Genomic DNA, 17,495 nt, shown 5'->3' with positions numbered 1-17,495 from the left:
TTTTCATAATTAATTCTTTCAGTGTTAACATTTATATTTGTTAAATTTTATTTATTTATTTGCAATTTTTCCTTTTATTGCGTGTTTCGCTTCATTTGCACACGTCATTCATTTTACTGACGTCGTTTATTTTTATTTTTTAATATCAGTGATTTGGCTATTTCTAAACTTCCGCACACCTTACGCACACTGCAGCCTCGCCGGAGACTGTTGTTATTCTTATTATTTTTTATTGCCTTATCAAAATTCTGCACTCACACGCACTCCGCACACGTCCTAGGTATTTATTAAAAAGCATTCAAGTTTTATGTGTTTTTTAGAATGTTTTTCATTTCCCTTTTCTTTTTTTTTGTTTTTTTTTTTTGTTATTTTTTAGTTATTTTTTACTTACTCATCACCAATGACCCACCGGTCGTATGCGCCTTTTACTCCAAAAAAATATTAAAGTATTTACCTTCTCAAAATGTGTAAAAATGTTCGGGTAAACATTCATTACTAGTCGCTAATCACAATTGTTATTGTTTCATAGAAACAAACAACAACAATACTTATGACAGATGGCGGAAATTAAACAATACTTGGTACTTGAGTGGCAGAAGTCCACCTTTAAATGATCGAAAAGTTTGAAACAATTTAGAAATCGCAATTGGAATCGTAAGGAACGCCGACGTAAATAATCAAATTCCCAACTTTTGTGGAGAGATGATCGTTAATCTATCATTGGAAAGCAATTTCAAATCATTTATTTAATAATTATTTATTTAAACGGTAGAATAACAAATACAAGAAGAGCAAAGGCACGCAGAGCATTGAGTGCAATAAAATTTGTATATATTTGTATATGGTATGGATTTTCAATTCTAATGAATGCCAAGGAGAGATCATTCTGGGTTTACATAACCTTTTCCGACGCAAATGTCAAATAGAAGAAAGTATGCTTTCGAATGCACCTAGGCCCTTAGGAGGCCCATTGTAATGTCACCGGGACTAAAATCCCCTCACTTTGTTGTATCCTCTCTGAACCGTTCAAAAAGTTCATCTGTTCAAAAATCTTTATCTGTGCTACTTGAGAAATGTTGAACTTTTCTGTACACAGTCAATCCCGCTTGGATCTCCGTGTATATCAATATGTATATTGTTATTGGAAACTAATTGTCGTTACAAATAACAAAAGAGAAGACTTCCCAGAAATGATCCAACTTTTGGACTACCTCAAGGAGTATAATAACTATTTTTAAAATATACTTTGTTATGATAATGAAATTTAATGAAAATTCAAACGAGATTTCGTAGTAGTCAAAATCATCCATTTTCCAAATTCTAGGTAATCGTACTAAAACTCTCAAATATATAATAACTTAATTATGGAAACTAGACAGACTGTTTTCTTGGCCTTGGTTAACAGTATGTGATATTTGGATCATGGCTTAATAATAAGGGTCCAGTCAAAGGACATCTTAACAGAAGGTTTTAACGAAATATAGGTTGGATTGGAAGAGGTATAGTATACAAATATCGACCGAAATTGAATTGAAATCGTCAAAAATATCCAGGTCAAGTATGAAATATTTGAACCGCTTCTGAAATTTGATATCGATATCTCACAAACAGAAGTACAGTTCACGTATATACGGACAAACGGACATGGCTAAGTCTTTCCCTCTGGACGTTAAAACTAACTAACTTAAGGTAAMCTTAATATAACCCGTGTATGGTATAAAATCGGTGGTACACTACGGTCTATGAATCTCCAGCACTCTACGCTACTCAAACTGTTCGTCTTTAATGGCCTCATAACGGAGCCATCACCCGACAGGCACGTAGAGCATTTTCGTTTGTTTAGTATTTTATTTCTTGTGGGTATTTCTTTCGAACTTTAATACCGTCATCACTACTCTGATGACATTTTCACTGGAAAGTGTTAGCAATACTTTTATGTGTGTAAGTAAATATGCGAGTGAAAGAGCGTCAATATTGATATATGTTTATATATTATTTGTTGATATAACTTTCATTGTTTGTTGTAAAATAATTGTGCAACAAACTATTGTTGCTAAATACATAAATATGGTCGCTCATGGCTCGAGTGAGGTCAGAACCACACATGCTCTGCTCGGAAAAAATAAATGAGCTATTTGTAGGCTGTGTAAATTTGGAAATTCTATTGAAGTGTGTGACATAAGAAAGTGTTTTAATGTGCCTTCCAAAAATAGACGTTAATGACCAATTATATTTTGCTAGAAGTAACTTCAGGAGAAAAGTTTCACTGCTTCTTTACTGCGAGCTGATAATATTTACATTTTAATTGCGAATACCTACATATGTATGCATATTTTATTTAGAAGTATACACATACACCTATACGCATGCGACTCTGCAATTATGTCACCTTCTTTAACAGCTCACTCAAGCATATTTATTGCACACTTGGGGAAGCCCCAACGATTAAACAATTAAATTGCCGTTAATGTGAGTACGAGAGGCTTTTAAATATGTATACATAAGCATATGTGTGTTTGTATGTACACTTCATACACACAAACATATAAACACATAAATCACGAAATTATACAAACAAGCCGCTGCATCTCTGTTGCTTTGGCAAAGAAAATTTAAATGCGTACAAATAAGCACGCACACACACATAACTACAAACATTTGTACCAACACATGTACGCACACTCACACATTATGCGCCAGCCGTTTTATTAGCCGCTCACAGCATTTGGCATTGCCGTTAGCTCTTCGCGTTGGCGTCTTGTGTTTAGCACTTTCACGATAAATCTTGCCACCTTGTTATTGTTGTTGTCTTGCTGTAGGTTTTGATGTTTTTTTTTTTTTGCGTGCGTCAAGTGTTTGGCCTATTTCTAGGCGTGCTGGCTGGCTGTTAGCACGAATGCCCATTCAAGCGATCAACGATCAACAAATCGCCAATTAAATGCCTAACAAGAGAAATTGAAATCGCAAAAAATCAAAAGCAATAAAACAAAAAAATAAATTAAATATAAATACAAAACACTCAAGCGAAGCAATAACTCGCCTCAAATATTTTTTTAAGCAACGGAACAATGCTCCAACATAGGTTTTGTTTACGTTTCGGAGGTGAAGAATGCTTTTTGTTGTTTTTTAGCCACAAATTGGCTGCTAAAATAACACACTCAAGTTCAAAGTGTGGCTGGAGTGTTTACGGTAGCTGATGATGATATTGCACAATAACAACAACAACAACATTGTGGCTAAATTGAAAAGCGTAATGCCTCCAGGCAATTCGCCATAGAGGCCCTGTAGAGGCAAATTCTTCGATTTTTCTTGTTAACTTTGATTCATAATACCAAATACCAAAAATAAATGAACGTCCAATAATCCAGAAATAATTTTAGTCCATACATCTGGCACTTTTCTTTGAAATTAAGGTGTGGTAATCGTATATACTTGAATTATTGGCTATAATCTTTCAAAATTATGTAAGTCTTTCTGAAAACGATAATACAGAACTAATATTGTTATACTCTTACAATCTATTGCTACAAAATTAATAGATAAAAAGTGGGCGTAGCTGTATCTCCTAAACCGCTAAAGCTACAACAACAAACTTTATAAGAACTCTGATCTCTGATCAACAGTGTGAAAATGGTTGAAATCGCAAGGTGATCACGCTCACTCTCCATATAACGGTACGGTTAAAAACTACTAAATGCGTGATAAACCAAAAACGAAGTACGGCAGAAATACGCTTTATGGGAAGCAGGATAAAAATTGAACGATGGGCGTGGTACTGGTCGCTTTTTAGTGAAATCACATATCTCGCGACCCGACAGACCGATTTCGATTAAATTTAGTACGTGATACTATTCTCATATTCCTATGCAACAGTGAAAATGAGTGAAATCGGACAGCAATCGCGCTATTTCCCATATAACACGGTTTTAAATTTCTTTCTTTCACTTTCCAGTGTACAAATCAACAAAAAATAATATTATAATGGCATAAAAATTTGCACTAATAATTCCGTTAAAGTACGCCACATTCTTACCAAAACTTTTCTAAATCCAACCAAAACTGCTCAAGTCCCCAAATACCGGAAACGTGGACTCCAGTAACTACAGTTGAGGTTTGACCGAAAATATGAAATTCAGCGAGAATTTTTTCTTGGCAATAGTATCTCTGTGTATCAAAAATAATGTTTATATCGGCCAATATTTGAGTTGTGTCAATTACAAAGCGGCTTTTATTCATGTTTCTTTGTGCTAAAATAATATAGAAATAATAATAAAATATGAGAATTTGCGAACATCCGGCTCACTCCGGCTCCATATGATTGGTAATTGTATTTGAAATATATTAATGAAACCCAGGGAACATTTTTGTGTTTATGGCATGATAATTGTTAGCAGAAAAAATTGGGTCGATACTACCCCAAATGCGATATACCACATAGGTATGTATAATGATCTTCGTTTTTCAAACAACCCCTTTGCAGAATATGTCGGTCAATGTATTATATGAGTTATATGCATATAAAAATCTGCTTTGATTCCGATCCTCTGGTTGAAATTTCATTTTCCTGGCTTTAATTCCTGCAAGAGCATAAAATGGTTTGTTGTACCCGAACTTAGCCGTTCCCTACTTGTTTTTTTTTTTTAAATATTTTTTATTGAAAAATTGCGCTAGGAGGCGCTTTTATCAAATTTTGATGTTTAGGGTTTTTTGTTATAATTTTTAATGCAAGGGAATAAATTTTTTTTGCAACATTTTTTTGATAGGATTGTACAGCTGGCTGGATGGTGGACGAACCCACTTTTTTTTTTTTTTTTTTTTGTTTTTGACTCATTCAATCGCCAGTGAAAGAGAAATAAATTGAGATATTTTCCTTGGAAGCTATTAACTGAGCTTATTGGATACTTTATTATTAATTATTGGACTTAACCTACTAAACGGACATAAAAACTTTAGCGGTGACCGCGATAAAATTGAGATCATCGACAAAAATAAAATTTACATATTTCAAAAAAAGCTGACCAACTAGTGCTAATTTTTAACCCGGAAGCAAATATTTTGATTTCAGGGTCTCACTTCGAAAATATACCCAGAAAAAACTTGTGTTTGTGTTATAGTGTAATTTACTTTATTTCACGGAATTGTGATATTTCAGATTTTTTGAATTATATCTTCGTAAAATGCTTGTTGAAGAAAAGTTATTCTTTTTTATTTATTTTTTTTTTTGAACATTAGGTTAGCATAGCTATGAGTTCCACACAGTTTCTTGAGCACGTCATTCGCCTGAGGCTTGGATTACTTTTCAAATAACTTCACAAAACAAGTCAAGGAGAGTAAAATTTTAATTTTATATCAAATAGTACTGATTTTTGGTATCAGACTTCAGACATGTGATGCTGCCTGCTTAAAACCAATAATCATTAAAACTCTTTTTGTTTTTAGGGTAGATATAAATGGATAAAATCTGACGAAGTCGATAGCCAATGACTGTTTCGTTTTGAGTAAAAAAAAACTATTATGAAACCAAAAATATTTTTTGTCACAAAATGCCAGTTTTTGGTCATTTCATAGTACCCATATATAAAATTCACCAAGAACCAATTTTTAGAAACTAGAACCGATATTATAAACAAATATAAATAATATGGGCTACATTTGGCAGTATTGTCCAAATTTTTGTCAAATTTCCCTCGTTTGTTGTAACAAACCTCTACAAGTTAACCAAAATTTCGCTACGATTTCAATGGTTTTTATACATTTTAGGGTAGTATAAAATAAAGTCATACTTTAACTTCAAGAAGCAAAACTTTGAGCATCTACATTTACCTTATTACGAACGGTTTTAAGAATGTCAAATTTAATGACAGTCATAGATTAACTATTGCCAATCAAATGACCAATCTACAGGGCTTAGATAGGATTTGAGACATATTTTCTTGGTATGTGTAGCCAAATATAAACCCAGATTAGCGCTGTATAGTTCCATTTGATATTCATATTTCTCGAAAATAAAAATCAGTTAATCTTTCTAAGTATAACTACTTATTTGTTATTATATATATGTAATTATATGTATTTAGGTATAGCTCGACATTTTTCCCGTCAAGCTTATTCTCTAGAAATATTATATGTATACAGTTTGTATACTATAAGTGTATTTATATATATATCAATTCAATATAAAAACAATATCATACTTAAGTGTCACAGGGTGTCTGTGAAGTGCTTCATACATTAATTGGTGCCAAATGGACACTGATAACGGGAAATACTAGTCACATTAGACTGATTAGCTAATTTACGCTTAGTGACGGTGTCAATATTTACACACACACAACCATAAAACCAATGATGTGTTTGATTGTGCCCATCCCAAGCGACTAATATAATATGTGATAACTTAGCACTTCACTAATGTGGCATGACCCAAGGGTACTTAATAGCCAATATACGCCGTACATCTGTTGTGCACTTATGTTGGGGGTAGAAAATACATAGACTATTTATTATACAATTTTTATACCCTGACCCATGAAGTTTTTAGGAAGAAAACGTATGAGATCATATAAAAAAAAATATATATGTATAAATGATCAGCGTGACTACAAGGTGTGTTTCAAAGTAAACAGGACTTAAGAAAAACAGTACAAATGGTTTTTTCAGCAAATCAATTTATTTTATTCAAAATAGTCTCCTTCTGCTTCAATACAGCTTTTTGCACGATCCAAAAGCCTGACGAACGCGTGTGTTAACGCATTGACCGGTATGGGCACCAGTATGTCGGTACAAGGCTTTTGAATGGCCTCTAAGTCTGCATTTCCTTTCTTGGGCAAATGCATTTTTCCAAAAAGGAAGAAGTCGCATGGTGCTATAACAGGTGAATACGGAAAGCGCTTAATGGTTTAAATGTGATTTTTGATCAAATAATCGGTCACAAGCGTCGATCGAATATTGGATTCTGAGCATTTTTTGGTCGTCCGTCAATTTGTGCGGAAAAAACCGTGCACACACCTTTCGTAAGCCCAAATGTTCGGTACAAAATGCGATGAATCGATGTTTTGGAGATGTTCAATTCCATTTCCATGAATTTCAATGATAATTTCGGTTGATTTTTGATGAATTCACACACAGTTTCGATGAAATTTCCGGTGATCACGGATTTTCATTGGACCACATGTTAATCGTCATTTATGTCCTCACGACCACTTTGAAAGCATTGAAACCACTCAGGCACTCTGCTACGGGATAGGCAATGATCGCCATAAACTTGTTTCATCATTTGAAACGTTCCGGTAAAAGTTTTACCAATTTTAAAACAAACTGTAATTTAAAACGCAATAACTTCACTTCCAATCAATGAAATGAAGATTCTAATGCACCAGTCGACCTATGTAGTATATGTAGATGGGGCCATCAAGGGGCGCTAGATTCAAAAAGTCCTGTTTACTTTGGAAAGCACCATGCATATATAAATGATCGATTTTGCCATGTATGTGTGTCTAAATATAAGTATTAGTTTTTGAGATATAGAGAAAAAATTTAGTAAACGCCCTTTTCTCACCCAACAAGTGGCTCATTTAACGATACCCCCGATATCAGACCATCATGCATCATGTCCTTCCGTTTGTTATATTTGTGCGTTTTCGAGTGTGTGAGTGTGTGTGGGCGAATATATTTTTTATTTAACACTAGCTTCAAATTTAGTACAAGCCAAACAAAGAACGCTAAATGAGCTCTGTTTTGAACCATATGGTGACGTAAAAATCGATATATTTAAGGACATATGTATATATTCTTTCATACACATCTAAACTTACTTAGTATATATGAAAGCCCGACTGAATATGTGCAATTAGGTAAGTGTATCCGCACATCACGCTGCGTGTTATTGCCTCAAAGTGCCGTTACACATGACACAACTAATGTTTAACTGCATCTTAGACATTTTCTATACTCATGGTTGCTTTTGGTACCTAATTTCTAGATATTTTTCTTTAGAAAAGTTTTGTAACTAAATTTAGTGGCTTCTCTGGCATTGTTTGATCTATTTATAATGCCTCGATTTCTTGCCCGATAACACTCTCCCCGTACTCCGTCTCATCCCGTATACTAGGGATGTAAACCAACAAAATCCGATCAAATATTAATCTAGGTTTAGTATACTTAGTGAAATTGTTTCCTCTAATCATCATTTTCCAGAGAACCACCACGGGCGGACGGATTCTAAGAATTTGTGGAATAAAATATGCAATCTTAATCTATCCGCCGCCTCCACCCCGCAGTCCATTTTGGACTCGTCGATATAGATACAATTATCAGAACAGATGGAAGTCAATAACAAGCTGCAAGAGAAAAAAGCAGATGGTACCCTAGAACACTGATATTTTGCAAGCTAGAAGGGACTACGGAAACCATTTTCCATTTTCTCTGCGAATGCCCAGCTCTATCGCAAGCCAGATACAGAATACAGATTAGTCGGCGACAATACTATAGTGCAAACCCCTCTTTTTCCGATTTCAACGTTTTTAATGTCAATTGTTTGGGTCTATCTGATTAACTTATTATACTTAGGTGCTTACTATTCTATAAGAATACAAAATTTTATAAATTGGAGTATATGTTTTAACAAAATTCAGTCAATAAAACTGAAAATTTCATCGTATCGGTTTGAGGAGATGACAGAAAAACAAATTATCTTGCCAAAGAAGACTGTGGTCTCGAATGGAGATTTTGCAAGACGTTTGTAATGGCATCGAACATTGGTAGGGCGGTTTTTAAGGGAATATGACCAGTCGAAACAACTTTGTGGTCGAACATATGAACGAAGCCTTGAATTCGAGGCAACAGAGGCTTTTAAACCAACTATGCCTCAAGGATCATTTTATTTGTTCCTTAAAACTTCGAGATAAACTCCTTGTTAACAAGGAAAGGACATGCTGCACTCGAACAATCGAAAGTAGATTAAACTACATCCGTCTGAGAACTTGAAAATCCGAAACAAAAACTTATTCTAGCGATGATGAGATGCAAACGACGAGAGTGGACTAAAAGCCACGAAACGTCTATCTCTGACGAATGGAAATGGCATGAGAAATGGGGAGCGGATTTTAGATGTACATATGTATGTGTGTTAAGCACAGTAAATCATTATAAATATGATCTATGGAGCTGTCATAAATCAAAAAGTGTAGTCTTGAAAGTTCTGTAAATGCGGAAAAAATGCAAAAAAAATATATATTTCCGAATGAGTTGTTCCCACAATAGGGGCGTTATGGACAGTCAAAGCGAAACAGCTCAGATCTGAATATTACGGAAAATTTGTGGTCTAGCTTAAAGCACAAAGTCAGGAAAAAATACTTTAAAACACTGATTGACTTAAGAAAAGTAATTGAGAATGTATCAAAGAATTGCATTAGCCCAAACTACCTGAATACGTTACACCTTTCAACGTCAAAACGAATAAAGGGTGTGCTACATACATATACACTCTCTCACAAAGCTCGCCGGAAAAACGAATAATAGTTAAACTTAGAACTTAGATATTAACCAATTTGAGGAAAAATGGAATGTTTGGGTTAGAAGTCAGTAACTGTGCTGCTCAAACCACTGCTTTCGATTGTTTTGGTTACGATTCGTTCATAATTTTATTGGTACTCGTCTTAGTAGAAACACCAATCGCTTGATGGGAATACACCATAAATACACCTACCATAGAGAAATAAAAATTTCTAAAACAGACACGCTGCTTTTATAGCAATGTTTGCTGAAACAGGCAGTTTGCACAAACTTTTTACAAAGAAACTTTCTCTTTATTTCATATCTCTAAAACAAAATATTTTTCTGAAAATTCATCCACCAAAACTAACAAAATAAATTCACTAGAAAAATATATTTCAAAGCCAATTCAACAAAATTGTTCCATTACTAAGCTAACAATAATATTAAACGGTCCATTCAGTACCTATAATTAGAAGCTCATTACATTTTAATGTATTTTTTTTTTTTAAATTTTTCAACACATTGCATTGCCTTCGAAGAATTTGAGCGAATTGCGTAGTATAAACAAATCAATTATGCTGCATGAACAGCGCGATCTCGAACAGATACACACATACCCATAAACATACCTACATACATGAGCTTACACTCTTTTCATTTCACAGTAGTTGGTTCAAGAGTCTGCAGATCGATTGGACGGGTTGTCAGACTACTGCGTCTCTTGGGCATGCGAAATAGCTAAATCACTTTGGCCAAATGGGTGATATCACAAAGAACCAGCCTCAGCGTTGATCGATCATCAGTGATCAATACCTCGGGCATTTCGGCGCGCCATTATGTGCAAATGTATGATGGTAAAGGTGTTAAGTGCTCAGTGCAGTGCGATCACAAGTGGCCGCACAACTCGCGTTAGCCGACGGCAACTCTTGTGATCAGTGCGAATAGCTCGTGGACCAGGCGTTTGCGGCTGCCACTTCAAGCACTTATGGGTGTATGTTAGACTAATAATGAGACTTGTAATGGTTTTTGTTTGTTCGCTGCTTCTTTGATTTTACTTTTGTGTTTTATTTAATGTTGTTTCGCACATTTTTTTATATTTTTATTCATATAAAAGCCCCGTTTGGAAGACGGCTATACATTGTATGGCGAATTAGTTGATTTATTTGGTTTGAAGACGTAACATTTGGAAGTAATGTACTGAAATGAAACTCTTAATGATGTCACTAGCAGGAGGTGTGGAGGTGTTGTTGTCAAATCATTATACTTTCGCAAATTACCCAGCAAAATTTACCTGGAAATTCACATATTGTGATATTGTTGTTGGTGTTGGCGCTGTTTTCAAGAGAGACGAAATTATCTACGACTTCGAAGTTAGGACACTGACCTGCGAGCCAAGTCGCGTATGCGAGAACTGTTTGTTTGATGACAGGATATAGTCGTCTTGCCAATCGATTAAAGAAGTTTCACGATAGGAAGTTTCCTTGTTTGAAGACTCGCTTGGTATCGAACGGCTCGAAGATTTCCTTCCAAATCCTGACGGAGCTTTTGGTGTTACTCAACGTCAGCTTACACAGCCGTTGTAGCCAAGTTCAGCCACATCGTCATAGATGCAATTCTTTTTCATGCTCTCGAAGGCGGCTTCAAAGTGGACGAAAAGGTGGTGTGTGTCGATCATACTTTCACGAGTCTTTTCCAAGATTTGGCGCATGATGAAAATCTGATCGGTTGTTGAGTTTCCAAGCCACACTGATAAGGTCAAGTCAGTTTTGGTGGGCTTTAGTCTTCCACGCACTATGCTCGATAAGACCTTATATGCGATATTAATAAGGCTTAACTCAAGGTAATTGGCACAGATTGTGGGGTCCCCGCTTTTTGTGGATTGGGCTGAGCACATTTAGATTCCTATTGTCGGACATGCTTTCATTCGATCAGAGAAGCTGATAGATGGATCTTGTCAGTTCTTCGCCGGTGTATTTGAAAACCTTGGCCGGTGCCACTTTCTTATTCTGCAGGCGGGTAATTGCTGTGCGGACGTTATCATAGTCGGGCAATGGAACATCTATTCCATCGTCATACATTCGAGAATCGAGTTTACAATTCATCAAGCTGGAGAAGTCTCTTCGAACGATATGCGAAATAAGTAGGAAAAATTCAAAACATTCGGATGATTTGTCTGCGAGTTTCAAGTACAGCCAATTTGAAAAATTTAGTTTTAAGAAAAACGCCTTTGAAACGCCAAAAATATATAAATAAGCAATATTTTACATCTATTTTTAAATAAACCGTTTTAAATCCAGTACAATTGCCTCAAATTGCGATTGTTAATTGTGCGCGATATTTTGCCCACTCAAACACATACATATGTATGTACGTACTTACATTTTACACAAATTTAAATCCCACACTATTATAAGCAATCACAGCTGCATTGTTTTCCCCGAAATATTTGCACTCCACTGTGACTGCTCATTTATGCTTTCACCTTGAAATCCACACAACACAGGCATATAAATACAGCTGCATATATACAAACATGCACATGTGCACCCAACTAAACGATTGTGTATGGGCTAATTGCTTATTGAGAGATGCATGGCAAAATGTACGGTAAATCAGCAAGCAAACACACTCACACGCACACAAATCCGCGTGGTGCAAACTCGGAATTTAACTTTTGACACTCTGTTTAGCTGCAATTAGTAAATAGAAGAGGTCTAATTTAAAGCGATTGCATTCGAACTGCCACCATCGAAATCCACCGAAACGGTGAGCCAACGTGCGCTGGATTTTATTTATAATTTCGCTGATTTTGCTATTTTTCAGCAATATTTACGAAGATCGGCTGGAAGGCAATTGTTTATCTGGAATGTTTTCCCATATGTGTAATATATACATAGATATATTATATAAGCATTTATACATATAGTACATATGTATATGGTATTTGGGGTGCAAATATATGATGAATAATGTTTCATTTTATTTGTAATTATTTCAAACATTTCGAATAAGTGTTCACGAAATTTGGTTACAAATTATTAATTGGCGGAAAAATTTCGTTAGATTGGTTTGCTGTTTGTTTTTATAGACTGCGCAACATCTGTTAATGATGCAGTGTCTTAAGGCGAATGTCGAGCAAGCCACGCGAGAGATGACATCAGAAAACTTTAACAAGGCCTTTGAAAACTAGGGTTAGCGGAATGTGTTACGGTGATGCCAGTGGGGAATCCATGGAAGCGTAAATATTCCAAAACAATAGCGCCTTGCTCATTTTTTAAAATAAACCATTAATGATATTTGATATTTCAAAAAAATGTACTTTCTCAAGTTGATAGGACCGTCCTTAATTACTATGCCAAATACTCGTATGAGCGCGATGTGCCAACCAGTTTTTTTTACAGCAGCTGTTTAAGGCGGTACACCTCAGTAGTGCGTGGCGATTTTTAAAATTGTTAAAAATATGAAACAAAGAATTTTTTTCAAATTTCTAACCAAATTTCGTGTGCGGAATCGTTGCGAACGGTGATTCAGTTGTATCAAAAACACAAGCCTACGAGTGGTACAAAGCCTTATAACTTCAAGGTCGAGAGTTCGGTGAAGACATGCCTCGTTTTGGACGACCTTCGATCCCTTCAACTGATGGATGATGGATGAATGTTAAAAAGTGAAGGACGTGAAGTGTTAGAGATATCGATATTTTTCGTGAGACCGTTTTTTTTTTTTCTAAAAATAGTGCTTTGGACAGCTTGATCGTGCGAGTTCCTATCCTTCATGGAGAGCATTATAACTGCCGATGAGACATGGGCTTATGAATTTGACATACAATCAAGTCAACAATCATCCGAATGAATATAACACAAAATTCGGTAAAGGAGGTGAAGACCATCCCAAAAAGTGCGTATGACAAGTGTTTCGAGGATAATATTTTTTTTTATTTTTTTTTTTTATTAAAGCTTACATAATAAACAAATTATTAAATAAACTAAAGTACGCAGCGCTAGCATCAAAGGCTTTCGGCTGTCGAGGATAATATATATTGATAAATAATAATATTTTACGTTTAGAATTATATGAAACATTCGAGTCTTATTTAAATAATAGACAATTTTTGGTTCAAGTATGAGATTTTATATCTGATGAACGACAGATAAGGGCTAGCGCAACACAGGGCTGTGTTTTAGGCCCAACTCTATACATCATATATAGAACAGATCTTTCAACAGCTAATAATGTATTGACATCAACTTTTGCTGATGGTATGGCTTTAGTGAGTCGTAGCAAAAGCCACATAGCGAACACTTAAGGTCTGTCGGTTAATGGCTAGCCAACTGGCGTATAAATGTGAATGAACAAAAATGCAGGCATGTTAAATTGTCGCTTAGACCAAAAATGTGCCCGGCAGTAAAAATGAACAATGTTTTAGTACGCCAAGCGAATGAAGTAACTTATCTTCGTATGCACCTAGATAGAACACTTACAAAGAGAAAACATACACATTCTGCATATATCTAGTAAAATAACTTGCATGAGAGAATAGCTGCAAATTTAAATAGGCTTTTAAATAAAAACTTCAAACTTAGCCTAGACAATGAAGCGCTTTTATATCATGAAATTTATAAAGCCAATTTAGTAGTATGGTATTCAATTGTGGAGTACGGCATGTGCAACTCATATTGATATAACACAAAGGTTCCAATTAAAAATACTTACAACAATCACAGCTGCACCATGGTACACGTAATGAAAATATCCATAAATACCTTGGTATTCCTATGGTAGGGAAAGAAGTAGAGGACAGCAGAATGAAATATATGTATATCTAAACTCAGAGATCTCACAAATCCATTGGCTAATGCTTTGGTACATTGCTGCTATCAAACACGCCTTAAAAGAAAATATATGCCTGCGTAACTAAAGAGCAACGTATCACCAAAATAACTCAATCACTTGCTTGAGCTTGTCTAGTTTTCAAATAGATTTATTTATACATTTTATATCTTATTGTAAGGATTTTAAAACAAACAAAAAGCAGATGCAATAAATAAATAATTATTGCCAAAAAAAAGTTGAAAATTTAAAAGTTAAGTTGAGAGAAGTAACTGTAGATGCTCTCAGAAACCATTAGCAAAGTTGTTTTTGTTTTGATAAGTCCTAATTTATAGCTTAGTTTATATAACATAATTGCTTACAAAGTGCTAAATCAGTCATTAAAGATACTCGTTTTGTTTTCATGATAAATTTCTAATGACATAAAATCTTTAGATAATATGTGCCAAAAATTATAAGTGAAAAAATTTAATAAAAAAAAGAGAATTTTAAGCATAAAATCATAGTTAATTTATTAACAGTACATTTCATTCTCATGGAAATGTTGTAATCTTGTTCTGTAAAATGAATTATCAGTTAATTTATCTCCTCTTCTCACTCAACAGGTATCATTTGGTGGGTGATTGAAATAAAGGTGTTACAGTGCTCATAAAGTAAAATTTTTTTTTAATGCTTTCAATAATATTTCTCTCTTTTCCAATGAACTTCGCGTGAAATGCATAATTTTGCATACAAATGCCTTATTTAATCGGTTAGGAAAAAATGCAATCGAATTGCAATCAAAAGTAATAATTACGGCGTGTGTAAAAAGTGGACCCACCGGTTGCGCTTTTGCCACACAAAGTGGAATCCAGGGGAAAAACGTGAATTAATTTGAAAAAAAAAAACGAAAAAACAAAAACAGACATGATACAGGCAAATCAATGCAAACATATAGTAGGGTTGCATTTTTATTATTTGCGTGACAATATAGTATTTCGATAAGTGAACTTAATGCACAAATAGCTACAGTATGCTGACATAAAATTGGAATATCAAATTATATTTTTTTGATTTTTCAATTAATTTATGGTGTAAATTTTCTGGAGAATAATTTCATGCATTTTTATAAACTTCTAAGTTGTTAAGATATTTTCAAGTGTTAGAATATTATTCTAGAAATTAATTCTAAATTCATAAACAAAAGAAAAATTATGTTTATGCTTTTAATAGAGGCCATTTAGCGTATTATTCTTTGACTCATTGCTATTTAAATATATTTTTAAATTATTTTTACCAATAAATTTAATTGTATATGGTATATATATTTTCTAAAACTATATTTATTTATCTTTTCTTCCATTATTTATTGTACTCATTTTAATGCCAAGTCACTGTTTAACAGAAACACCGCAGTTCCTTATTGTGAAATTTCAATTAGAAACACGTACGAGCTGAGCTGTTCACGTTCACCGCTGATTTTAATATTATATTACTTAACATCCACAACAACAAATAAATGAAGTAAAAAGTTTTGTTTTCATTATGCCGGGTAAACGTTAACTAATAAAATGAGAGAAAAAAATTATCGAAACAAATTAAAAAAAAAAAGTAAGAAAAAATTAAAAAAAATAAAAGAAAAGTAAATAAGATCATCAGCAAATTTTGAAACTAAAATATTTTGGAAAACGAATATTTAGAAAATTTTTAAGTACATTCAGACCAGTGTGCTCCCAGTTAAGGAGTAAATGGATAATGGATAGGCTTGGTAAGCCGCCGTATTAGTTGCGTTTCAAAGTTGGATTTGTCATTATTATGTTTCGCAATAATGGAACCCGTCTGATTGTGACGCAGCTATTGAATACAAGGGGACCGAATGCTTGATTCTGCGATCTTTTCTATACATTTACGCTGCGGAACAGAACCCAAAATATCAATCAAATCAAGCTGCGCTGCATGAAAAAAATGTAAAATGTAGAAAAATCGCAAATAACTGGTTTTCAACACAATATAAATTCAACTTTCTTTTCATATCAAAACACATAATATAACACAGGACAACGCCTGCGACGTCAGCTAGTTTATTTATAGATTTAACCCGTTTTTGCAGTTTTTAACAAAAGTGTTATTACAGCTTCGCTAGGGCTCTTTAAGATATTTGTCATGAGCAAGCTCGGATATTGCATCTTAAATGGTTTGGTTTTGGTACCTGAAACATCTGAGAGGGTGAGCCACGTACGTTTTTTGCAAATTATCAGCCCACTGGTGCTCCTTGCTACTCCGATCCTCGGCGGAAATTATAATTTTATATCTTATTTTAATACTTAGTTATGGCACTTTATAGATTCTCGTTTCACGACATTTCTTGGGCGTGATGCGATTACGCCTATATACTATACGATGCCGAGAAACATGTGTACCTAGTTTCATTAAGGTATCTCAAAGTTACAGCGTGCACAGACGGACGAACGGACAGACAGTCACCCGAATTTCAAATCGTCTCGTCATTTTGATCATTTATACATACATGTTATATATAACCCTATATCTAACTCGATTGATTTTAGATACGTATATATAAACATCTGTTAAGTTTCTTAACTTATTTCATATACCAAAATAGCTACTATGCTCTGTAGGAACATGTTGCAATTGTATAGAAATTATATTTATTTCAATGCTTTATTCGGGGAAACCCCCTTGTTCGTAAAATTTTCTCCTTTGATATCAACCCTATTTCGTTACACACTAAAGCATATAATGGAAACATAGAAAAGATACTCATAGACCACCACCAATCATGATAAGATTATATAGGGTGCGTTTTTATGATCATAATTTTTCTTAAGACAATGTTACGGTATCGAAATGCCTGAGAGTATTAGGGAGAGATTTACATATATGCGTTAAAATTGTATATCTAATAATACAAAAGAGTTGCCATTTTCTTAGTTTTCTTTATCGAAAGTCGCTTACAGAAAGTTTGGCACTAACTTTCTGAAAAGAACACGTTAGAAAACGGGGTTCAAATACGCTAACTATATCATTGATTTTTGAAAATTTAACACATCCTAATATGAAAATTAAATTACAGCAATTTCTGTAAAGCTTTTCTATTCAGAATATATACATACATAAAAGAAAGCAATTTCGTAAGGAGTTTTTTTTTTATTTTATTTTTTTTGTTTTTTTTT

At 34.2% G+C, this 17,495-nt stretch overlaps 1 protein-coding gene across 4 annotated transcripts in view; it reads right to left on the bottom strand.

The window, feature by feature from the left end:
* Positions 1-17,495, bottom strand: part of LOC108976798 (G-protein coupled receptor Mth2-like) — a 47,550-nt gene that overhangs the window by 26,546 nt on the left and 3,509 nt on the right. The gene's annotated exons all lie outside the window — the stretch shown is intronic.

The sequence above is a fragment of the Bactrocera latifrons genome, unplaced genomic scaffold, assembly GCF_001853355.1.
Source record: "Bactrocera latifrons isolate USDA-ARS-PBARC rearing strain unplaced genomic scaffold, ASM185335v1 scaffold_8, whole genome shotgun sequence".
Taxonomy (NCBI): Eukaryota; Metazoa; Arthropoda; class Insecta; order Diptera; family Tephritidae; genus Bactrocera; species Bactrocera latifrons.
Note: the sequence above shows the minus strand (reverse complement) of the source record. Positions and strands in the feature narration are given on the sequence as shown.